Source organism: Ovis canadensis, chromosome 2 (assembly GCF_042477335.2).
Source record: "Ovis canadensis isolate MfBH-ARS-UI-01 breed Bighorn chromosome 2, ARS-UI_OviCan_v2, whole genome shotgun sequence".
Taxonomy (NCBI): Eukaryota; Metazoa; Chordata; class Mammalia; order Artiodactyla; family Bovidae; genus Ovis; species Ovis canadensis.
In genome coordinates, this window is record NC_091246.1 from 99,604,313 (window position 1) to 99,630,161 (window position 25,849).

Genomic DNA, 25,849 nt, shown 5'->3' on the forward strand with positions numbered 1-25,849 from the left:
CTTAAAATGTGAGGTTAACTGATAACACAGCAGTAACCACACACTCGTCCCTAACATAGACATTTCAAACATGAGATTTATTTTAAAGATGCACTGAAAACAAACACTTTTTACAAATTATATGGAACACTTAAAATATAATCTAGGAATACTGGACATTAATTCTTAATTCAAAGTAATGACGTTCACAGAATACGTCTTGGTGCCAGCCAATATGGAGTTGACTTGTGTCAGCTTAATCATTCACCTTGCTAAAATTCAATGATTATGATTCAACTTTATAAGGTTAAGCAAGTCTTCCAGGCAATACTAATATAACTTTCTCAAATACAAACATTTGTACCAGCAAGGAAATTATTAAAACGTATATAAATTATGCTGAGGGGCTTGATTAAAAGGCTGCCTATATAGAAAGGCACCTCAGCTTACAAAGAATACAAGCACAAAAACACTTAATCGAATATAAGATGCCAGGACATTCTCTAAGTTAGGTTACATAGCAAACTGCATGTCTATAAAAGTCATTCTGTTATATATGAACTGAAAAACATATATATATATATACATATATATATACATATATATACATATATATACATATATATATGTATATATATATAAAGCCTTTGACATGGAGGAGTGAAATATGCCTGCATTAAGCACAGAAACTCAGAGCTTTATGAACTGCATGTCTCCAGCTGGCTCCCAGGCACCACTGAAAACTGTCGCCACCCTCAGAAAGACAGGATAGTCTTGTTAATGATCTCCACCACCTCTAGAATCTCATCCTCCTTGATCACAAGTGGGGGCGCAAACCTGATGATGTCGCCGTGGGTTGGCTTGGCCAGAAGTCCATTATCTCATAGTCGCAGACACACCTTCCAAGCATCACAATCTTTGGTTTCTCTGATAACAATAGCATTCAGTAATCCTTTTCCTCTTACAGTCGTTACAACATCAGAAGGCAGCTTCATGAGTTCATTTCTCAAGATGATACCCATTTTCTCTGCATTTTCAGCAAGGTTTTCTTCTTCCCAAACCTCCAGCGCTGCGATGGCCACCCGGCAGCCCAGCGGATTGCCTCCATACGTAGAGCCATGTTCCCCTGGCTTAATGGTCAGCATTATCTCATCATCACACAACACTGCTGGACACAGGGTATAAACCACCAGAAAGTGCCTTTCCTAGAAGGACAATATCAGGTCGGACATTTTCGTGGTCGATAGCCAGCCATCTCCCAGTTCTGGCTAAGCCTGTCTGTATTTCATCGGCAATAAACAGAACCTGGTGCTGGGTGCAGAGCTCGCGGACGCCCACGAGGTAGCCTGGATCTGGAACAACAACGCCCGCTTCACCCTGGATTGGTTCCACCATGAACGGGGCAACGTTTGGGTCCTGAAGCGCACGCTCAAGGGCAGGCAGATCATTATATGGAATGATTTCAAAACCCGGCATAAATGGTCCAAAACCATCATAACTGGTTGGGTCAGTGGACCTGGAGATAGCAGACAATGTTCTACCTCAGAAGTTTCCAGCTGCAAAAACAATCTTTGCTTTGTATTTCGGGATCCCCTTGACAGTATACCCCCATTTATGAGCAAGCTTGCAAGCAGTCTCTCCAGCCTCCACTCCTGTATTCATAGGAAGAACTTTGTGGTAGTTGAAAAGTTTAGTAACATACTCTTCATATTCACTAAGCACGTTATTGTAGAAAGCCCTAGATGTTAAGGTCAACTTGTCCACTTGACTTTTCAAAGCATCCACAATCTTTGGATGACAATGCCCCTGGTTGACAGCACTGTAAGCACTCAGAAAGTCAAAATATTTTCTGCCTTCAACATCCCATACGTAAATGCCCTTCCCTCTCTCCAGGGCTACAGGTAAAGGATGGTAGTTGTGGGCACCATATTTAGATTCCCGTTCAAAAATGTAATCAGAGGACGGAGGGCCTTGAACGGTTTTTTTAGTTGCAACAGATGTAGCAGAAGCCACTGAAGAATGAACTCCACGACCAAGGCCAGCAACAGTCTGCAAACGCGCTAGTTTGGAAAGCATGATGTCCTCAAGTGGGAATATCACCGACCAACTAGCCTGTCCTCCCACAGCTGAGATTACAACAAGGATTTTTAACCCGAGATCCAGGGACGTCTTCAGAAGGTCCAATGACTCCTGGCGGCACCTCCAAGGCCAGCACGGGGACACGGGGCGTCCAAGGATCAGCTGCCCATAGATCTTTTCTATTGCTTTTTAAAAATGTCTATTTCATTTATTTCCTCTCTGCTCTTTATTATTTCTTTCTTTCTTTTTTGTTTTTGTTCAGTAGCCAAGTTGTTTCTTTTTTTTTTAATTTTTACTTTATTTTACTTTACAATACTGCATTGGTTTTGCCATACATTGACATGAATCCACCACGCGTGTACATGCGATCCCAAACATGAACTCCCCTCCCACCTCCCTCCCCACAACATCCCTCTGGGTCATCCCCATGCACCAGCCCCAAGCATGCTGTATCCTGCATCGGACATAGACTGGTGATTCGATTCTTACATGATAGTATACACGTTTCAATGCCATTCTCCCAAATCATCCCACCCTCTCCCTCTCCCTCTGAGTCCAAAAATCCGCTATACACATCTATGTCTTTTTTGCTGTCTTGCATACAGGGTCATCGTTGCCATCTTTCTAAATTCCATATATATGTGTTAGTATACTGTATTGGTGTTTTTCTTTCTGGCTTACTTCACTCTGTATAATCGGCTCCAGTTTCATCCATCTCAACAGAACTGATTCAAATGTATTCTTTTTAACGGCAGAGTAATACTCCATTGTGTATAAGTACCAAAGCTTTCTTATCCATTCATCTGCTGATGGACATCTAGGTTGTTTCCATGTCCTGGCTATTATAAACAGTGCTGCGATGAACATTGGGGTACATGTGTCTCTTTCAATTCTGCTTTCCTCGGTGTGTATGCCCAAAATAAGACATATGGATGGCTAACAAACACATGAAAAGATGCTCAACATCACTCATTATTAGAGAACTGCAAATCAAAACCACACTGAGGTACCACTTCACACCAGTCAGAATGTCTGCGATCCAAAAATCTGCAAGCAATAAATGCTGGAGAGGGTGTGGAGAAAAGGGAACCCTCCTACACTGTTGGTGGGAATGCAAACTAGTACAGCCACTATGGAGAACAATGTGGAGATTCCTTAAAAAATTGCAAATAGAACTGCCATATTTCTTTCTTTCTACTGACTTTATACTTTACTCTCTAATTCTTTCAGTTGGTAGATTAGGTTATTTGAAATTTTTCTTGTTTCTTGAGGAAGGCCTATATAACAAAAACTTCCTCATTAGAACTTCTTATCCTTTATCCCATAAATTGTGGTGCTGTGTTTTCATTTTCATTTATCTAGAGGTATTTTCTGGTTTCATGTGAAATGCTGGGCTGGATGAATCATAAGCTAAAATCAAGACTGCCTGGACAAACATCAACAGTATCATATATGCAGGGGATACCACTCTAATGGCTGGTTTCCCCAGCTTTTTTATCTGTCCCAACAGTCCATCAGCCACCCAATAATTATGATCCCATGATTGTGATTCCCAGTCTATGGTTCAACTGACTCACTCCCCAGAGCAAGTTTCTGCCAGTGTTATCTCTCTTTCCCTGAGTTCTTTCCCAAGGCCACAGGTCCTGACCTGATTGCTTTTTCACTCTTCCTACCTGATTACATGTACATATTTCATATAGCCTCGGTTATACAGGAGTTCTTCTGTCAGCTTTCAGTTAGTTTCACATAGAAGTGTTCCATACATACATGCATTTTTGATGTATCCTTGGAGGAATCAAGCTCCACATTCCTATGCACCATCTTTATTTCCTCTTCCATTTGGGTATTGTTAAAAGAAAAAAAAAAGTTTTGTGGCTTTTTTCAGGTAATAAATATTCAATGCATTCTGAAGATGCCACTATATGCATTTTATACGGATGAGGTAAAAAACTGTGCTGCTGCTACTGCTGCTGCTGCTAAGTCACTTCAGTCGTGTCCGACTCTGTGTGACCCTATAGACAGCAGCCCACTAAATGTTATCCTTTTCCTCTCAATTGTTGTCTTTCTTTATAAAGTTTTTCTTTCTTTCATTGTCCAATTATGAGAAAAAGATAATTTGAGAATAGTATCTTCTTTGTTTGAACCCTTTTTACATCAGATAATACGACTTCACAGTGTCATTATAGGGTTTCCAAATAGGTGTGGAGTAGGTGTAGGCAAAGATAAGGGTGATGGAGTCTTGAGGACAGTATGGCCATGCATTATGGTTCTAAAGGTCACTCTTCAACTGCACAAATTCTCTCATAATGGGGTAAATGAATTCAGACCTGGTGGATATTCAATTTAAGAACAAAGATCCTACCATCACTATTTCATTAGACTCAAGAAGGCTGGAAACTTACTGGTTGAATACAATTAATATGGATAAAGTATAGCAATCACAAAATAGACTGCCTACAAGGTTTTAGAGACCCACATATACGTGTCTGTGATTTAAGAGGACATCAAAAGTAGTATTTTGATAAACTAAAAGCAGCCTCTGCTACAGTCAATTTTTTTTTCATTTTACTTTTTAATTATTCCATTGATACAAAAATTACATAATATAAAATTCAGCTGTTTAAATTGTACAATTCAATGGCATGGAGTAAATTCATAATATCTTGGAACTGCCCCCATCTAATTCTGAAAATTTTCATCACCCCTGAAGAAATTCCTGTTCCAGTCAGACAGTTTCCTTCCATCTACATCTTCTACTAGTCCCTGGCAATGATCAGTCTACTTCATGTCTTTACATGCTTACTTTTTCTCGATGTGCAGTATAAACTGAATCAATTTTTAACTATAGTGCTTCATGCTTTTTGTGCTTTATATACTTTTTGACACTTGTACATCTTAGAGGATAGCAATACTCTTTCTGTGCATCATAGTATGCTATTATGAATGTCACTGCAGTAGATGTAGTGAGAACTTGTCTCACGTTTACACAGTTACTTTAGTTTTAATCGCCCTCATGTTCTAGTTAATAATCGTTAATGATCCTAGTCATAGTAAAATTCAACTTCATCTCTGATGGATCTAGGTGACTACCAAGTAAACTGTTCTTATAACAACACAGGGGTGATGTCTTGAGCTTCAACAAAACTCTTCTGAAATAATATTTCTCTTAATATTTCATTCAGTAATTTCAGTTCATTCGCTCAATCGTGTCTGACTCTTTGCGACCCCATGAATAGCAGCATGTCAGGCCTCCCTATACGTCACCAACTCCCAGAGTTAACCCAAACTCATGTGCATCGAGTCAGTGATGCCATCCAGCCATCTTATCCTCTGCCGTCCCCTTCTCTTCCTGCCCCCAATCCCTCCCAGCCTCAGGGTCTTTTCCAATGAGTTGGTTCTTTACATCAGGTGCCCAGAGTATTGGAGTTTCAGCTTCAATATCAGTCCTTCCAATGAATATTCAGGACTGATTTCCTTTAGGATGGACTGGTTGGATCTCCTTGCAGTCCAAGGGACTCACAAGCGTCTTCTCCAACACCACAGTTCAAAAGCATCAATTCTTCAGCACTCAACTTTCTTTATGGTCCAACTCTCACATCCATACATGACCACTGGAAAAACCATAGCTTTGACTAGACAGACCTCTGTTGGCAAAGTAATGTCTCTGCTTTTTAATATGCTCTCTAGGTTGGTCATAACGTTTCTTCCAAGGAGCAAGCGTCTTTTAATTTCATGGCTGCAGTCACTGTCTACAGTGATTTTGAAGCCCCCAAACAAAAAGTCTGTCACTGTTTCCACTGTTTCTCCATCTATTTGCCATGAAGTGATGCGACCAGATACCATGATCTTAGTTTCCTGAATGTTGAGTTTTAAGCCAACTTTTTCACTCTACCCTTTTACTTTCATCAAGAGGCTCTTTAGTTCTTCACTTTCTGTCACAAGTACAATGTCATCTGCATATCTGAGGTTATTGATATTTTTCCTGGCAATCTTGATTCCAGCTTGTGCTTCATCTAGTCCAGCATTTCACATGATATACTCTGCATATAAGTTAAATAAGCAGAATGACAATATACAGCCTTGACGCGTACTCCCCAAAAATGTGCGGTAAGATAGTTACTTATTCTCCAATTCAGTGGACTTCAAAGTGTACTCTTATGGCTCCAAGGACTCCTAGAAATAGTGGAATATTGGCTTGAATTATGCTATATTTCCAAGTTTCCTATACTCTTCTGTAACAGTCTGAGCTTTTTTCCCCTCTAAGTGTCTGGCTCAATAACTTGACCCAGGGTGTGCTAGTAATAGGTGGAAATAAAGAAAGAAATAAAACACATTTTATTTTCATGTGCTCACCTGAACCTAAAGATTAGTTTGTGAATTTTCTTTCCTATGGATTAACAAAAGGGAATAAGATATTATGTTTTGTATTTTGACTTGTAGATAAATAGAAGAGTGAAATGTGGCTTCTAGATCTTTAGCTCCAAGTTACTGATCTCTGCCTTTGAGGTATGAAATACTTGCATGGCTGTTCATGTTAGCCTTTTTAATCCAAATTTGTTGCTTGCTTTGTGTAATATTCTTCAGAGAAAATTAGTGATGTCTAGCAATTACTATTAAACAAATGGCGTTTGTTTTTTACTGAATAAATGAGTAAATATTTAAGCACCAATTCCTAGCTTATATCATCTAAGCAGTTATCTGTTTACTGGTCTACCTCTCCTGACTACACTGAGGATACTAAGGACAGGTAAACAGCCTTTAATATATTCAACTCCATTACTGAGTACAGCACCAGGTACACAGTACAGATATAATCACCTGATAAATAAAAAATGTAAAGATAATATTTTAAAACATGTATTTGCTGTACAACTTTATGTGCAACACTTTCTGTTCTGGATAAGGAAACACAAACATTCTAGGAAAGTACATATATATGTATATCATACAAAATGTATAATTTCCAACTAGCTTTACATTTGAGCTCAAGAAGCAGTGATAGCAGTGATATTGGCAAAAATAATAGCAAGGAGGGCTTAATGGCTTATCGCACCCCAGAGACATCAAAAGCCTGACATTGATCAGAAATAACCTTATAGTAACTATAGAAAATATTAAAAAACCTTACAGCATGTGAGCAAATGCTTAAACAGGAAAAAAATAAATAAAAAATAAAAGATGACACAACAGAAATGATTTGTAGCATTTTAACTTAACTCCATCTACCTCCCCTCTTCCAGACCTGAGATGGCTATAAAGATGGCAGCATTCCCATTGTGGGTCCCTGGCTCTTTAGAGACCACAGCAGACCTTGTTTCCAAAGAATTGGGTTTGTCTGTTTTGATCTGTGTGTAAGTTCCTTGAAGAACTGACACAAGGGGCCTGCCTTTGCATTGCCTAACTCAAAAGTCTCTCAGGGTGGAAAAGACACAATATGGATGATGTCTCTTGAAACCACTAAAAACAAAAATAGAGGTCACTATCCCGAGACAAAATGTTAATAGGGCAAACAGTAGATACAACTCAAGCCAGGAACTGGAGAGTGAGCAAGTATGGGGAATAAGGGCTTTGAAAAGATCCTGCATGTATAGAGAAATCTACAATGTCATGGACATGACCTCGAGAGAATGCATCCTCACTCTGCCTGATTTTTATGCTCAGCATAATCAGGAAGTGAAAGCTAAGGTAAAGTTGGGGGAAAAAAACCAGCATTGCTAGGCAGCAAAGGAATTTCCCAACATACACTCAATGTGCAAAGACCTGGAAAGTACTTGTAATAACTTTAAACAAAACAGTGCAAGGGTTGTACACTGAAAACTATGAAAAATTGCCAAGAGAAATTAAAGAAGACCAAAATAAATATAAAGACATTTTGTGTTTATGAATTGGAAGATTTAATATTGTTAAGACAGCAATATTACCCAAATTGATCTACAAATTTGAAGCAATTCTTATTACATCCCAGGGGTCTTTTCTTTCCAGAAATAGAAAAGCCAATTCAGAAATCCATAGTGAATTTAAAGGACTCTAAATAGACAAACAGTCCTGAAAATGAAGCACAAATTAGGAGGATGAGCATTTCTCAAATGTGATCTCAGAACGTACTACAAGTCTATAGGAATAAAAATTGCAGTATTAGAATAAGAGAGACATACAGATCAATCAAGCAGAACTGACTTTCTAGAAACACTCACATTTAAGGACAATTTATTTTTGATGAAGGAAGAAAGAAAATTCAATGGGAAAGACAAGTGTTTTCAACAAAAAGTGCTGAGTCAACTTGTCAACACCTGCATTCACGTGTGCGCTGATACATCTCACATACAATTTGACTCTTAACACATACAAATGAACCCCAAATAGAACAAATATATAAAAGTAAGAGCAAAAACTATAAAACTATTAAAATAGAACATGGTAAAATCTAACAATCCTGAACCCAGTAATGGTTTCTTAAATATGATATGAGAAACAACACCTAGAGGCAACAAAGAAAACTACTAACGATAGACTTTATTCAACTAAGAAACTCTTGTTCCTTAAAGGATACTGTCGGTAGAATGAAACAACAACTCATGGAAAGGAAGAAAATTTTTTTTCAAACCACATTTATCATAAGTATCTAATATCCACACAATATAAAGAGTATTAACAACCCCACAAAGAAAAAAACAAGTGACTCCACTTGAAAAAAAAAAAGTGGGCAAAAGATCTGAATAAACATATTTCAGAGTAGATATACTAGTGTCTGATGAGCACATGAACAGATGATCAAAGTCATTAGTCATTAGAGAAATGCAAGTGAAAACCACAATGAGATATTATTTCACAATCAGTAGGATGGCATAATCAAAACCAAATAAAAACAAGTGTTGATGAGAATGTGGAAAAATAGAAACCCTCATAATATTAAAATGGTCACCCTGCTTATTTAACTTATGTGCAGAGTACATAATGAGAAATGCTGGGCTGGAAAAAGCACAAGATGGAATCAAGATTGCCAGGAAAAATATCAATAACCTCAGATATGCAGATACCACCACCCTTATGGCAGAAAGTGAAGAGGAACTAAAAAACCTCTTGATGAAAGTGAAAGAGGAGACTGAAAAAGTTGGCTTAAAGCTCAACATTCAGAAAATGAAGATCATATCATCCAGTCCCATCACTTCATGGCAAATAGATGGGGAAACAGTGGAAACAGTGCCTGACTTTATTTGGGGCACTCCAAAATCACTGCAGATGGTGATTGCAGCCATGAAATAAAAAGATGCTTACTTCTTGGAAGGAAAGATATGACCAACCTAGACAGCATATTAAAAAGCAGAAACACTACTTTGCCAACAAAAGTCCATCTAGAATTAAAGATTTTAAAATTTAAAAAATAAAAAACTTAAAAACATAAATAAATAAATAAACTCAAAAAAAAAAAAAAAAGAGTCCATATAGTCAAGGCTCTGGTTTTTCCAGTGGTCACGTATGGATGTGAGAGTTGGACTGTGAAGAAAGCTGAGCGCCAAAGAATTGATACTTTTGAACTGTGATTCTGGAGAAGACTCTTGCGAGTCCCTTGGAGTGCAAGGAGATACAACCAGTCCATCCCAAAGGAGACCAGTCCTAGGTGTTCACTGGAAGGACTGACGCTGAGGCTGAAACTCCAATATTTTGGCCACCTCATGCAAAGAGTTGACTCATTGGAAAATACTCTGATGCTGGGAGGGATTGGGGGCAGGAGGAGAAGGGGACAACAGAGGATGAAATGGCTGGAAGGCATCACTGACTCAACGCATATGAGTTTGGGTGAACTCGGAGTTGGTGATGGACAGGGAGGCCTGGTGTGCTGCAATTCATGGGGTCACCAAGAGTCAGACATGACTGAGTGACTGAACTGAATTGAACTGAACAGTAACTTTGAAAAACTGTTTGGAAGTTCATCAGTAAGTCAAATATTGAATTACCATTTGACCCAGCAGTTCCATTTCTATGTATATAATACCAAAGGATTGAAAATAGACATCCATCCAAATATTTATATCTGAATATCTACAGTAGCACATTTTACAATAACCAAAAGGTGAAAAGAATGTATAAGTAAAATGTTATAGCTGTATAATAGAAAATTATTCAGTCATTAAGAGAAATGAAGTACTATGATATATACGAACTTTGAAAATATTATGCTAAGTTAAAGAGGCCAGGCACAAAAGGGCATATATAATTTCATTTATATTAACTATCTAAAACAGACAAAGTAAGAGAGACAGAAAAGAGATCTGTGTTTGCTAGGGATTAGCAGGAGAGTAACTGATTACTGGGCATTGGATTACATTTTGAGTGTAAGAAAAAATTCTGGAATTATGCAGTGATGATAGTTGCTCAATCTTATGAACATACTTAATGCTACTGAACTGTACCCTTAAGACAGACAAATGGTAAACTTCATCTCACATATTTTAACACAATTAAAACACTATAAAAATAAAATAACCTATTTTCTCACTTCTATCTAAAAAACCAATTATATAAGAAAGCCTAGTATAATTAATCTCTACCATTAACTTAAAAGATGATCTCTATCTAAAAGTAAAATAGATAATTTCTAAGACTCAAATGGTGATATATTTTGAGAACTAATGGAGAATAGGACAAATTTGAATAGCTACTGAGAATTTTAAAAAAATGATTCCAATGTAACCACATAGCACTCCTAAGAGAAAGTCAGTGTTGTCTTATTTAAAATTTTTTCCAAGTCATTTGTACAAAAAGAACATTTTTTTTAAGTAAATAAAATAACATCTGTGATTTATGAAATAAAGAGGGGGATAACTATGTTGTTAGAATTCAGTTCAGTTCAGGTCAGTCGCGTCTAACTCTTTGTGACTCCATGAACCGCAGCACGCCAGGCCTCCTTGTCCATCACCAACTCCCGGAGTCCACCCAAACCCATGTCGATTGAGTCGGTGATGCTATCCAATTAATGGCCCTATAATCTCAGTTCAGTAACTTAAATGTTATTTATGTATTCTAAAGTAATGAGAACATCCATAGTTGATACACCTGGGAAAAATTCTGAAATTATTACAACAAAAATGTTTGATTCACGGTAGCTTCTAGCACTTATACTTCGTGTGGTGCCTCTCAACTTATGCTACCTCATGATAAACTGCCCCTGTGATAAATAATGTCTTACCTTCAACATGATATTTCAAGTGCTAAACACTTTATAAATTCCAGAATTCCAAGGAAAGTGAAATGGAATATATGATAGAATATCTGAATTAGAAGAATGCTTAGTGATTTATAGAGTTCACTAATCATTTTATAAAACTGATTCCTAGAGATTTTAAGTGTATTATTTTTCACATAAAGTCACACAGCTAATTAGTAGTCAAGGGGCACTAAGCGTCCAATTCAGTGTGGGATTTTTTTCCCCTTGTGTTTCTCTCATTACTTCTACTGCTGCTCACTAATAATTCTTCCCTTTCAGCATAAAAAAAAACCCTTTAATAAAATGTATTAGGTACTTTTTATGAACGGTTTTACCTAGGGTCATCAAAAAAGGCCTCTCTGAAGAGATGATATTTGAGTTTGGCTCTGAATTATGAGAAAGAGATAGCTATGCAAATATTTGAGAGGCGGTCCAAATGAGGAGGAAGAATAAGTAACCTTGGAGGGAGTGACCTTTAAATGTCTCTGATTGAAAGTCACTGCACCTAGAGCCTGGTGAAAGTGGGAGAAACATGACATAGATGAGTTGGGAAAGGCAGGTGGTAGCCATGGCAAAGATTTCACTTTTATTTTCAATAATGAGACATGATGGACTTTAATAAAGGATATCACATCTCTGCTTAAAATTAAAGAAATGAATACACAGATGTCTGTTCTATGGCTTTCAGAGCACCTTTGAACAGGATTATAGCATGGAGATACACGGGGATAAAATGCTACAGGGTACAATCTGTAGCTATTACCAAAGACCAAAATCCTAGATGCAGATTTTAAAAGAGAGAAGTAAATTACAACTCCTTTATTTGTAAACTAAAAAAAAAAAAAAAAGCCCCAGGTAAATGTTGTTGACATTAACAGACTTCAAGAAGGAATGTATAATTGATAGCTTCAATTTCATGTGGCCAAAATATAACAATTGATTCCATTTTTCAAATCAGTGAGAACCTTGAGAAGACATAAATACAGAAGCCAGAAAAGGAAAAGTAATAGAATTCCCATTAAGAAGATGGAAAACCCCTTCTGTTTCAAAGAAGGAAGCAGGGAGCTGTGTCAAAGGTGCTCAGAAATCATGGAAGATGAAGATGAAGAAGGAACCATTGTGTTTGCCAAAAAAGTAGATTATGAAGGCTTTTAAATTGGAGTGGTAGGATTAAAAGCCCAAAAGTAGATAAATTAAGTATGTATATCAGATGAGAAGGAAGAGATATTAAAAAATATATTTAGTTGTGCATGACCCAGGGAAATGGAGCAAATGGTAGAGTCAGAAGTACGTGAATAAAGGCATATGAAGGCATGCAATTTATTGGCAAGGATGATTCCTCAAAAAACTCTTCAGAGTATAGATATTTAAAGTTTGCAAATGAAGAATCTGTGGCCCAGGGACTTTGCTGAAGCCCTACTGACTATTAGAGGGGCTTTATTTCTGAAACTTAATTCTAAGCATCATTTCTCCCTAGATCACTTGGTCTATGATCTAAGGTAATCAAGCTGGTAAAGGGTGCTTTTTCCAACATGAATATCCATCAACAGATGAATGGATAAAGAAGATGTGGTATGTATATGACTACATATATATATATATATACATATATAAAATGAAATATTCAACTATGAGAAAGAATGGAGTACTACCATTTGCAGCAAAAATCACAGACCTAGAGATTATCAGACTAAGTGAAATATGTCAAAGACAAATATTATGTGTTAACACTTATATATGGAATCTAAAAAAGTAATATAGATGAATTTATTTATACAAGAGAAACAGATTCATGGACTTTGAAAACAAATTTATAGTTACCAAATGGGAAAGGGGGGAGATAAATTTTAAGTATAGGATAAACAGATATACTTATTAGGTGTAAAATAGATAAACAATAAGGATTTCCTGTATACACAGGGAACCATATTCAATATCTTGTAATAACCTATAATGAAAGGAATCTGAAAAAAGTCTGAACCACTTCACTGTACCTCTGAAACTAATACAATATTGTAATCAACTTATACTTCAATGAAAAAGGTGTTTGTTACTTGATTTTTGAGAATCCCAAATTCTATATCTGTGAGTTGTGTTGCTCATAAGATGAAAAAACTGGACACAGCCTTTGATGTCTTTGATGTTTGTGCTTAAGCTGCCAGTGAAGGACTAGAGATAAGTGTACTTAAGTGTGTGCTGAGTGGTTGAAATGACTGATTGCTTGTATACAGCTATTTCTATGAAAGAGATGACCAGAGCCCATAAGAATTTTGTAAATTCCTACCAGGAGTATAGGCATGCTTAGTAGTAACATTCTGGTCTCAATTCCACCTTCTCTTGCATTTAACTAATATCATATAAATAATCCTTACTAGTGCATTTTGGGGCTTCCCTGGTAGCTCGACTGGTAAAGAATTCACATGCAATGTGGGCGACCTGAGTTTGATCCCTGGGTTGAGAAGGTCCCCTGGAGGAGGGCATGACAACCACTCCAGTGTTCTTGCCTTGAGAATCCCCATGGACAGAAGAGCTACAGTCCGTGGGATTGCAAAGAGTTAGACACGATTGAGCAAATAAGCACACAGCACAGTGCATTTGGAACAGAGATGCCCATCAGTTCCCAGTCCAAAGTGATTAAGGAACAAATATACATAGACTCATCATTGTTTTCCATTTCCCATATACCTGATACATATGGAGAAATCTGACACCATAGAAATCGACATTCCTTTCTCAGAGTAAAAGTCTGGATCCCTGAAATGTCCCTGTAGAAAGCCACTTACACATAAGGATCATTAGTATTCAACTTTATATGAATAGGAAACAAATTAATAAACCACAGACATTTAGAAATTTAGGCATTATAGCACTTACAGTTACCTTAACTAATACACTCAGCTTATGCTGAATCACTGTAACAAATTCTTTAGAATTCAAGAATCATAAATAGTTTAAGGACATGCTAGTAATGGTGTTATATTCAATAACCAAAAAAAAAAAAACCACAAAAAAAAACCCCAAAACCAAAACCCTGTTGCTGAGAGAATGGAAGCTTTTATACATTCTTTATGCGATGTTGCCAATTTCTGAGTATCACAGAGCAGAACTATCAGAGTACTGTTAAGAAACTGAAAAATACAACTACTCTACGTAGCAACCACACTGTTCCCAGGAGATGTCAGGCAATTTTTCTTACTGACTTTGAAAGAACAAGTTAAATGAAGAAAATGTTCCTCTAAAACTAGAAATTTATAAAATTAATTTGCTTTCTGAATATCTCTTTACTCTGTGACTAACACAATTTTTGCATATTTATCTTGACCATCTGGAAATAAGCAGAGTATATACTGTCCTTTTTTTTCTCCTTGGGAATAAACACATGTATTTTACAACCATAGCATTGTTATCAAAACCAGGACCTTTAAATTAGACACAAATAATAATCCATAGTCCATTTTCTGATTTTATCATTTGTCCTAATAGTCTTCTTTATTGGTTTCCCTACATTTTCACTTTCTTCCTTTTATTTATTTTTAATGAAGAATGATTGCTTTACAGTATTGTGTTTGTTTCTGCCAAACACCAATATGATCAGCCATACAGTATATATATATGTCCCCTGCCTCTTAAACCTCCTATGTTACTTAGGTTGGTGCAAATTTAATTGCAGTTTCGGACCATGAATTTTTAATTATTATAACTATGCTCAAACACATCTTTATTAATCAAAACAGGAAACATTACAATCAACACACTTTTGCCAATGAGAAATAAATTTGTTTATTCCTTTAGCAGAAAAATCCATGTTTAAGTATTCAAGGAACTCTTGAAATGCATTTTCTGTTTTCTGCCTCCTGCTGGCTGTGGAAGCATTTTCCCTGCAAAAGGTTGTCAAGATACTTGAAGATGTGGTAGTTGGCTGGCAAGAGAGCAAGTGAATATAGCAGAAGGGGCAACACTTTGTAGCCCAGTTCATTCAACTTTTGAAGCATTTGTGCGACATGCATTCAGGCATGCATTGCTGTGGATAAGAACTGGGCCCTTTATGTTGACCAGTGCTGGCTGTAGGTGGTGCAGTTTTCAGTGTATCAGTTTGCTGAGCTTACTTCCCAGATATAATGGTTTTGCCAGGTTTCAAAAAGCTGTAGTGGATCAGATGGGCAGGAGACCACCAAACACTGACCATGACCTTGTTTCAGTCCATGTTTGGCTTTGGGAAGTGCTTTGGAGCTTCTTTCCAGTCCAGCCACTGAGCTGGTCATTGCCAGTTATTTTATGCAATCTACTTTTCATCAAACATCACAATCTGATTGAAAAATGGTGCATTGCTGTTGTATAGAATAAGAGATGGCACTTCAAAATGATGTTTTTATGATTTTCAGTCAGTTCAGTTCATGAGGCACCCATTTATCTAGCTTTTCCACCTTTCCAATTATCTTCACATGCCGAAAGACCATAGAATGATTGACACTGAGTTCTCTGGCAACTTTTCATGTAGTTATAAGAGAACCAGCTTCCAATATGGCTCTCAGCTGGTTACTGTCACCTTCTGATGGGTGTTGATTATGTTCCTCGTCTTCAAGGTTCTCGTCTCCTTTGCAAAACCTCTTGAACCACCACTGCACTGTACATTTATTAGTAGTTCCTGGTCAAATTCTTTATTGATGTTGCAAATTGTCTCCTTCTGACAATTTGTGATCCATTTTTTAATTTGAATAAGAAAATGCTCAAATTTGCTTTTTACCTAACATCATCACCATTGTCTATGTATGAAATAAAGAGCAAGTAATAAGTCATTAGCAAGAACATAAAGTGAGAAACGCACATTAAAAAAGATGTATAACATAACCACATTTATCTATGAATGTGTTCCAACATCAAATGGCAAATTTTGACAATGCAAAACCACCATTATTTTTACACCAACCTAAAAAGAAAAATACAGAAACAGGAGAGTTTTTCAAGAATTAAAAGAGATATACCAACATTATGTGTGTGTGTGTGTGTGTGTGTGTGTGTAGAAAGATAGCTATGCATATATGTGTGTATGTAACTGTTGTAGATTGTGTGCTCAGGAAGATAATTCTTTGATATCAGGGATATCCCCTTGTTTCAGATACATAAGTTCCTTTGTAAAAGAAAAGGAAAGGAGGAGACAGATGTATCCCTCTCCTCTACTGTGCTTTCTGTATTTTCATATAAAAGCCATACTTTAAGTCCTAGATTTTAACTGTCTGTTATAAGTAAGGGGATTTCTATGAAGTGATACCATATTGAGCAGGTAAAATTTTCTAATCTTGCTATACAATTGAGGGAGTTAATTATTTGAAAGTACCAATTCAAGTATCATGCGCTTTATTAATTTGACATAGGGAGTCCTAAGCAGAGAAACATTTAGTAAATCCTACAGTTAATTACCAAGTAAAAGCACTATTTTCCTTCACTTTTTAGATAAAATCATTGAGTATAGAGGCAGCCATGAAATGGGTAGGATAGTATTTCTCCAAATATTTTGATTTAAAACATGAAAAAATAATTCCATTAGCAGTCAAATTGCAATATATTCTTCTGTTCCCAGTGCCCTGGAATAGAGTTATCCTTTGTACTAGAGGAAGATTGATTCTAGGACTTCTTGTAGACACCAAATTCTAAGGATGCTCAAGTCCCTTATATAAAATAATGCAGTATCTGCATACAACCTACATATTCTCACATATACTTTAAATCATCTCTGTACTACTAACAAGAGCTACAGTGACCCTTGAACAAAACAGATTTGAGTTGTGTGGGTGCACTTATAGGAGCTTTTTTTTTTTTCGATAAATACATACATAGTACTACACAATCTGCAGTTCACTGAATTCTTGGACATGGAAATACAGACATGGAGGATTGACTACAAAATTTTAGTCAGATTTTTGATTCCATAGGAGTTGGTGCCCCTAATTCCTTTGTTGTTCAAGTGTTGAAATGTACCATATAAATGGAATGTAAATACCAGCACATGCCAAATTCAGGTTGTATTTTTTGGAACTTTCTGGAACTTTTTTGGAATATTTTAAATTAGTGATTGGTTGAATCCGGAGATTAAGAACCGTGGATAAAGACAACCAACAGCACTACCATATTTCTCTCACATAAAGCAAGTATATTCTTTCTTCTTCGGAGTGTGTGTGTGTGTGTGTGTGTGTGTGTGTGTGTGTGTGTTAGTTGCTCACACATTAACATAGTGTGTTAGTTGCTCAGTTGTATCCGACTATTTGTGATTCCATGGACTGTAGCCTGCCAGGCTTCCCTGTCCATGGAATTCTCCAGCCAAGAATACAGGAGTGGGTTGCCATGCCCTTCTCATATGTGTGTGTGCTTGTGTGTATACACACATAATAACATAAAATGTCCATGAAGAGAACCACAAATTAATCTTATATTTGAGTGTGTGCTAAATTGCTTCATTCATGTCCAACTCTGTGTGACCCTATGGACTGTAGCCTGCCAGGCTCCTCTGTGCACGGGATTCTCCAGGCAAGAATAATGGAGTGGGTTGCCATGCCTTCCTCCAGATTCTTATATATACTATCAATTAATTGTAAATATTTAGCAAATTATTTACACTAAACCTCATGTACTTTATCTGATAGGTAAATTGCAGGATTTTGCTAAAGTGATTCTGGAATCCATCAGCCACAATGTTTAGCAATTCTATAGGAAATTTAATTTCATCTTTTGTGGTTTATAAGCCATTTTATCATCAGTTCCTTCATACTCTTATGCAAGCTTTAACTAGATAAATTAAAACATTCATTTTACCAGTAAAAATAAACCAAATCTGGAAAACCATAATTGGTTAAGATGAATAACATCCTAGTTGTTTGGGGAGAGTTCTAACCCAAAAGTTTTAAATTCAGAATTCTTTTTATTTCATGATATCATATTTCTGAACACATAAGGTTCCTGAAGCAAAAGAAGTGTATCTTTTTCAGAGGCAACTTGATTCCTGAATATTGTCAAAAAAGTATCATTACGGTAGTGAGTTCAATGTTGAGAATGCTTGCAATGATAATTCCTTTGTATTTCATTCCATTCAAAACTTTGTAAGCTTCAAGTTAGTATTCACTAAATGAGTACAGGTCGTGTGAAGAAAAAGAAATATGATTTATTAACCTGAAATTTTTTTTCTTTTGCCTAGCAATCTGAATAACAAATTTTACTGAATCACTAATTGAATAGAGCAAATAACTTATACATTTAAAGCCAGAGAGCATGTAACTGAAGGGATTACTTGTGCAATTAGCTTCTCTAGGCCTACCTTGCTTCAATTGCCAGATGAGGCCAATATTAAGAACTAATTATACAACTTTTACTATGTATGTGCATTGTATTATCTTCAGCTCAAAAAGACTGATTCACTTTAAGGCAACAGTTCTAAAACTTCTGATTTTACAAATGAAGGAATGAAGACAAGGGTGCATTAAATAAATTGGTCAAGGTCCTATAGTTGGGACATGTCAGAGCCAGGATTCACATTCAGATAGTCTAACTATAAATCCCATGTCTTAACAATAACTCTGTAAGTATTTCACAAAGTATAAAGATTCAATGAAAGAAGATCACGAAAAGAATTTACAGTGCCAATCAAAGAATAAACCCCAGTTAATATTAACTTTCATTAATGCTTATGCCTAATTACTATCATAATGAAATGCTGCTGCTGCTAAGTCGCTTCAGTTGTGTCCGACTCTATGTAGCCCATAGACGGCAGCTCACCAGGCTCCCCCGTCCCTGGGATTCTCCAGGCAAGAACATTGGAGTGGGTTGCTATTTCCTTCTCTAATGCATGAAAGTGAAAAGTGAAAGTGAAGTCGCACGGTCCTGTCTGACTCTTAGGGACCTCATGGACTGCAGCCTACCAGGCTCCTCCATCCATGGGATTTTCCAGCAACAGTATGCAAATAATAAATTATCAATATGATAACTAATATCTTAAAGGAAAAGCACATAAATTAGGGTATTTTGTATACAACTCTGGTTTAAATTTAACTAAGCATAAAAACTGATGGTGTTCAATTTGCTGCATAATGTATCATAAGGCCCAACAGACAAGAATAGTTTTTAACCTCCACCTTAACTGTCTAAAATACTTTAGATAGGGAGCCAAAAGCAGGAAAAAAGCTATTATCAAAGATAATTTGTTTTAACATAAGAAAGGCTTATCCATGTGGTATTACAAAGAGTTGTCTACCAAGTATTTGCTCTTTGCTCCATCTTTCTGTGAATTGTCTTTCCACCCTTTGAAGTTCCAGCTGTTTACCCCTTTCTCCTTAGCTCAGAATGGCATATAAATTTTAGTTGCTGGTCACTGAGCTTCTCAAGTCTTTTGGGATTCCATCTTTACATAATTAACTTTGCTCTTTTCCTGCTAATTTGTCCTCCATTAATTTAATTATTAGGTCAGCCACAAAATCTAGAAGGAAAATGGTGAAAATTTTTCCCCTCTGCAGAACAGGCAAGCAAATGTTTATCAGAATCACAAAAATCATTAATGTGAAAATAAAAATAAAAATCAAGTAGAATAAAACATAAAGAGACACTGAATTAAAAAGGCTATATAAACCTATATTGTCCCTGGATATTTAAAATATTAATGCCTTCTATGTAAAGTAAATGTTTATTCAAGATTTAAATTGTTGATAGGTTATTAGTTTTCTTCTTGTGACTCTCTGCTTTCTCTGAAAACCTCCTTCTACTCTTATCTCTGCTTCTATGTGGTAAGCAGATGATTTATTTTCTCAAAATATCAAAATAATGATTACATATATATGTGTATACATATATATATATATATATATATATATCAAGGTGAATAAAGATTTTAAATAATGGATTGTTGTTGTTTAGTCGATATGTCATATCCGACTCTTTTGCAACCTCATGGGCTATGGCAAAATGGTTGTCTGAGGAGGCCTTACAAATAGTGAGAAAAGAAAAGAAGCTAAAGGCAAAGGAGAAAAGAAAATATATAGCTATCTGAATGCAGAGTTCCAAAGAATAGCAAAAAGAGGTAAGAAAGCCTTCCTAAGTGATTAATGCAAAGAAATAGAGGAAAACAATAGAATGGGAAGGACTATTCAAGAAAATCAGAGATACCAAGGGAACATTTCATGCAAAGATGGGCTCGATAAAGGACAGAAATGGTAGGGACCTAACAGAAGCAGAAGACATTAACAAGAGGTGGCAAGAATACACAGAAGAACTATACAAAAAAATCGTAATGATTCACATAACCATGATGGCGTGGTCACTTATCTAGAGCCAGACATCCTGGAGTGCAAAGTCAAGCAGACCTTAAGAAGCATCACAATGAACAAAGCTAGTGGAGGTGAAGGAATTCCAGCTGAGCTATTTCACATCCTAAAAGATGATGCTGTTAAAGTGCTGCACTCAATATGCCAGCAAATTTGGAAAACTCAGCAGTGGCCACTGCTTGGAAAAGGTCAGTTTTCATTCCAATCCCAAAGAAAAGCAATGCCAAAGAGTGTTCAAACTACTGCACAATTGTACTCATTTCCCATGCTAGCAAAGTAATGCTCAAAATCCTCCAAGCCAGGCTTCAACAGTATATGAACCATGAAATTCCAGATGTTCAAGCTGGATTTAGAAAAGGCAGAGGAACCAGAGATCAACTTTCCAGCATCAGTTGGATCATAGAAAAGGCAAGAGAATTCCAGAAAAATCATCTACTTCTGCTTTATTGACTACATCAAAGCTTTTGTGTGGATAACAACAAAACGTGGAAAATTATTAAAGAGATAGAAATACCAGACCACCTTGCCTGCTTCCTGAGAAATCTGTATGCAGGTCAAGAAGCAACTGGTCAAGTTAGAAATGGACATGAAACAATGGGCTGTTTCCAAACTGGGAAAGGAGTAAGTCAAGGCTGTATATGGTCACCTTGCTTATTTAATTTATGTGCAGAGTACATCATGTGAAATGTTGGGCTAGATGAAGCACAAGCTGGAATCAAGATTGCTGTGAGAAATAGCAATAACCTCAGATGTACAGATGCCACCACCCTTATGGCAGAAAGTGAAGAGGAACTAAAGAGACTTTTGATGAAAGTGAAAGAGGAGAGTGAAAAGTTGGCTTAAAACACAACTTTCAAAAAACTAAGATCATGGCATCCAGTCCCATCACTTCATGGCAAATAGATGGGGAAAATGGGAGCAGTGAGAGACTTTATTTTCTTGGGTTCCCATATCGCTGCAGATGGTGACTGCAGCCATGAAATTAAAAGGAACTTGTTCTTAGAGGAAAAGCTGTGACAAACCTAGACAGCATATTAAAAGGCAGAGACATTACTGACAAAGTCCATATAGTCAAAGCTCTGATTTCTCCAGAAGTCATGTATGGATGTGAGAGTTGGACCATAAAGAAAGCTGAGTGCTGAAGAATCTATGCTTTTGAACTGTGGTGTTGGAAAAGACCCTTGAGAGTCCCTTGGACAGCAAGGAGATAAACCAGTCAATCCTAAAGGAAATCAGTCCTGAATATTCATTGGTAGAACTGAAGTTGAAGCTCCAATAATTTGTTCACCAAATGTGAAGAACCGATTCGCTGGAAAAGACCTTGATGCTGGGAAAGATTGAAGGCAGGAAGAGAAGGTGATGATAGAGGATGAGATGATTGAATGGCATCACTGACTCAATGGACATGAAGTTTGAGCAAGCTCCGGGAGTTGGTAATGGACAGGGAAGCCTAGCGTGCTGCAGTTCATGTGGTCGTAAAGGGTCAGATACAATGGAGTGACTGAACTGAACTGGGATATATCTCACCAGGTTCCTCTGTCCATGGTATTTCCCAGGCAAGAATACTGGAGCGGGCGGCCGTTTCCTCCTCAAGAGGATCTTCCCTACCCAGGGATCAAACTTGCATCTCCTGCATTGGCAGGCATATTCTTTACCACTGAGCCACCAGGGAAGCCCAAATAATGTCAACAAAAACTACATATTAGACATTCTTATCTTCAGAAGCCCTTTATTCAAATCAACAAGCACTTTCCAAATTTTGGAATAACTGGCAAGCACTTGCCCAGTTATTGTTTAACACAATGAACCATCCAAGCCCAGCTCATCTTACTTTACATTCTTTCCCCATCTTTATTCACATAAATGTGCATTCTCTCCGACTGAAGATTTACAAATTTAATATTTACTTTGGTGTAAAATCTCAGGAGGTGCTAGTGGTGAAGAATCTGCTTGCCAATCTGGGAGACATAAGAGACACAGGTTCGATCCCTAGGTCAGGAAGATCCCCTGGAGAAGGGCATGGCAACCCACTCCAGTATTGTTGCCTGGAGAATCCATGGATGGAGGAGTCTAGTGGGTTACAGTCCATAGGGTCAAAGATTCGGACAGGACTGAAGCAACTGGGTACGCATGCACTGGCTTAAAAAGGTCATCTTCTGTGAATTTCCCTTTAGTGTGCCATACCACTTCCAAATCTTAGTAATTTCAGAGACTCTTTTCCTCTTCCATTAACTGAAAGTCTGCAATCCAGAGATTTATTCTCTCCCTGATATAAATAATGATAACCCTTTTAAAAAGCAGATAAATTTTTTGGTCAGTTTTGATCTTTCTTGTGTCTTTAAGGCAAAACTTGCTATATAACTTGTGGGGGCTACTGCCAGATAAAATGTGAGCTTCTTGTTCAAGAAGCAGAGAAAAAAAACAGACACAAAAGGCCATGTGCTATATGTTTCCGTTTATATGAAATAAACAGAATAGGCAAAACCTAGACAGAAGGAAGATTAGTGGCTGCCGGGGTAAGTGGAAGAAGACGATGGAGTATAAATGTTTGAGTCAGGAGATGATGAGTATAAATGTTTGAATCAATTTCTGATCTTCAGGTATCCTCTGCAGACATTTAACGGAGTTCCTGGTCTTTTAAAGTTAAATTTAAAGGAACAAATGCTGTGTTTAAGAGAAGCTATTTAATTAATAAATTAATATACTTTTCTGAAATTACACTTTTTTTTCTTTTCTCCTTATGGCCTAATCTAAAATTTTCCACATTCCCTGTGTATTTATTTTTAGGCTTTATTTCCCTTAATCCTCAATTGTACTTATTGTTGTATGATGAGATCGTTTCAATACCCTCCTAATTTTTCTCTTTGTTTCTATTAATTTCAACATACAATCCATGCTGTTTCAAATAGGATTGTGTTCCAAATATATATATATATCAGTTCAGTTCAGTCGCTCAGTCTTGTCTGACTCTTTGCAACCCCATGAATCGCAGGATGCCAGGCCTCCCTGTCCATCACCAACTCCCGGAGTTCACTCAGACTTGCATCCATCGAGTCAGTTCAGTTCAGTTCAGTCGCTCAGTTGTGTCCGACTCTTTGTGACCCAATGAATCGCAGCACGCCAGGCCTCCCTGTCCATCACCATCTCCCGGAGTTCACTCAGACTCATGTCCATCGAGTCATTGATGCCATCCAGCCATCTCATCCTGGGTTGTCCCCTTCTCCTCCTGCCCCCAATCCCTCCCAGCATCAGAGTCTTTTCCAATGAGTCAACTCTTCGCATGAGGTGGCCAAAGTACTGGAGCTTCAGCTTCAGCATCATTCCTTCCAAAGAAATCCCAGGGCTGATCTCCTTCAGAATGGACTTGTTGGATCTCCTTACAGTCCAAGGGACCCTCAAGAGTCTTCTCCAACACCACAGTTCAAAAGCATCAATTCTTCAGTGCTCAGCCTTCTTCCCAGTCCAACTCTCACATCCATACATGACCACAGGAAAAACCATAGCCTTGCCTAGATGGTAAAGTTGGCAAAGTAATGTCTCTGCTTTTGAATATGCTATCTAGGTTGGTCATAACTTTTCTTCCAAGGAGTAAGCATCTTTTAATTTCATGGCTGCAGTCACCATCTGCAGTGATTTTGGAGCCCAAAAACATAAAGTCTGACACTGTTTCTACTGTTTCCCCATCTATTTCCCATGAAGTGATGGGACCAGATGCCATGATCTTCGTTTTCTGAATGTTGAGCTTTAAGCCAACTTTTTCACTCTCCTCTTTCACTTTCATCAAGAGGCTTTTTAGCTCCTCTTCACTTTCTGCCATAAGGGTGGTGTTATCTGCACATCTGAGGTTATTGATATTTCTCCTGGCAATCTTGATTCCAGCTTGTATTTCTTCAAGTCCAGAATTTCTCATGATGTGCTCTGCATAGAAGTTAAATAAGCAGGGTGACAATATACAGCCTTGACATATTCTTTTTCCTATTTGGAACCAGTCTGCTGTTCCATGCCCAGTTCTAACTGTTGCTTCCTGACCTGCATACAGATTTCTCAAGAGGCAGGTCTGGTGGTCTGGTATTCCCACCTCTTCTAGAATTTTCCAGTTTATTGTGATGCACACAGTCAAAGGCTTTGGCATAGTCAACAAATCAGAAATAGATGTTTTTCTGGAACTCTCTTGCTTTTTCCATGATCCAGCAGATGTTGGCAATTTGATCTCTGGTTCCTCTGCCTTTTCTAAAACTAGCTTGAACATCAGGGAGTTCATGGTTCACGTATTGCTGAAGTCTAGCTTGGAGAATTTTGAGCGTTACTTTACTAGCATGTGAGATGAGTGCAATTGTGCGGTAGTTTGAGCATTCTTTTGCATTGCCTTTCTTTGGAATTGGAATGAAAACTGACCTTTTCCAGTCCTGTGGCCACTGCTGAGTTTTCCAAACTTGTTGGCATATTCAGTGCAGCACATTCACAGCATCATCTTTCAGGATTTGAAACAGCTCAACTGCAATTCCATCACCTCCACTAGCTTTGTTCATAGTGATAATTTCTAAGGCCCACTTGACTTCACATTCCAAGATGTCTGGCTCTAGATTAGTGATCACATCGTCATGATTATCTGGGTCATGAAGATCTTTTATATATAGACACACATACATATATGTATATATATACACACTACACACACACACACACACACACACATATATATATATAATTTCTGACACTTTCCTACTTCAAAATTTGATATAGACTAATTGCCTGGTGCATAAATTCAGATTCAACTAGGATAATTCACCTAGTGTATTAAACACTAGTGGAAAGTCAGGATTGGTCAAAGGGAGATCCAATGTGATTCAATCTCTACAGCATCTCCTCGGACTCTAACTCCATTGGAAGACGAGTTAACTGGTAGTTACTTTATCGATTTCAATTAGAAAGTGAGGAGAAATAGCTATAACTGAGAAGAAATTGTGGAAAAAGATATAGGACAGAAAACAAAACAAAAGGATAGGCTATAAAATACTTATATTCTTACCACCAGAAATTTCAGGTCACCAAAGATGACAAGTTTTAACTAAGAAGGTTAAAGGAGTCAATAAAGACTGCAAGCATGTATTTCTCTTCCAGTTGTGCTAGCTATATAAATTCTTGTCTAAAGTATCCCCTGCTTAGGATGAGTGAGAAAAATCACAAAGGAATTAGGCAAATCACAATAATAAAGCTAAATATGATCCCTTAGCATTGCTTGGGGTAAGATCTGTGTGGAATTTTGAAAGAGAACTATGCCTCA

The 25,849-nt window shown here is 37.3% G+C and overlaps 1 pseudogene; it reads right to left on the reverse strand.

Annotated features, from left to right (window-relative positions):
* Nucleotides 1–628: 628 nt before the first annotated feature.
* Nucleotides 629–2,218, reverse strand: LOC138434626 (ornithine aminotransferase, mitochondrial pseudogene; annotated as a pseudogene).
* Between the last annotated feature and the right edge of the window lie 23,631 nt (nt 2,219–25,849).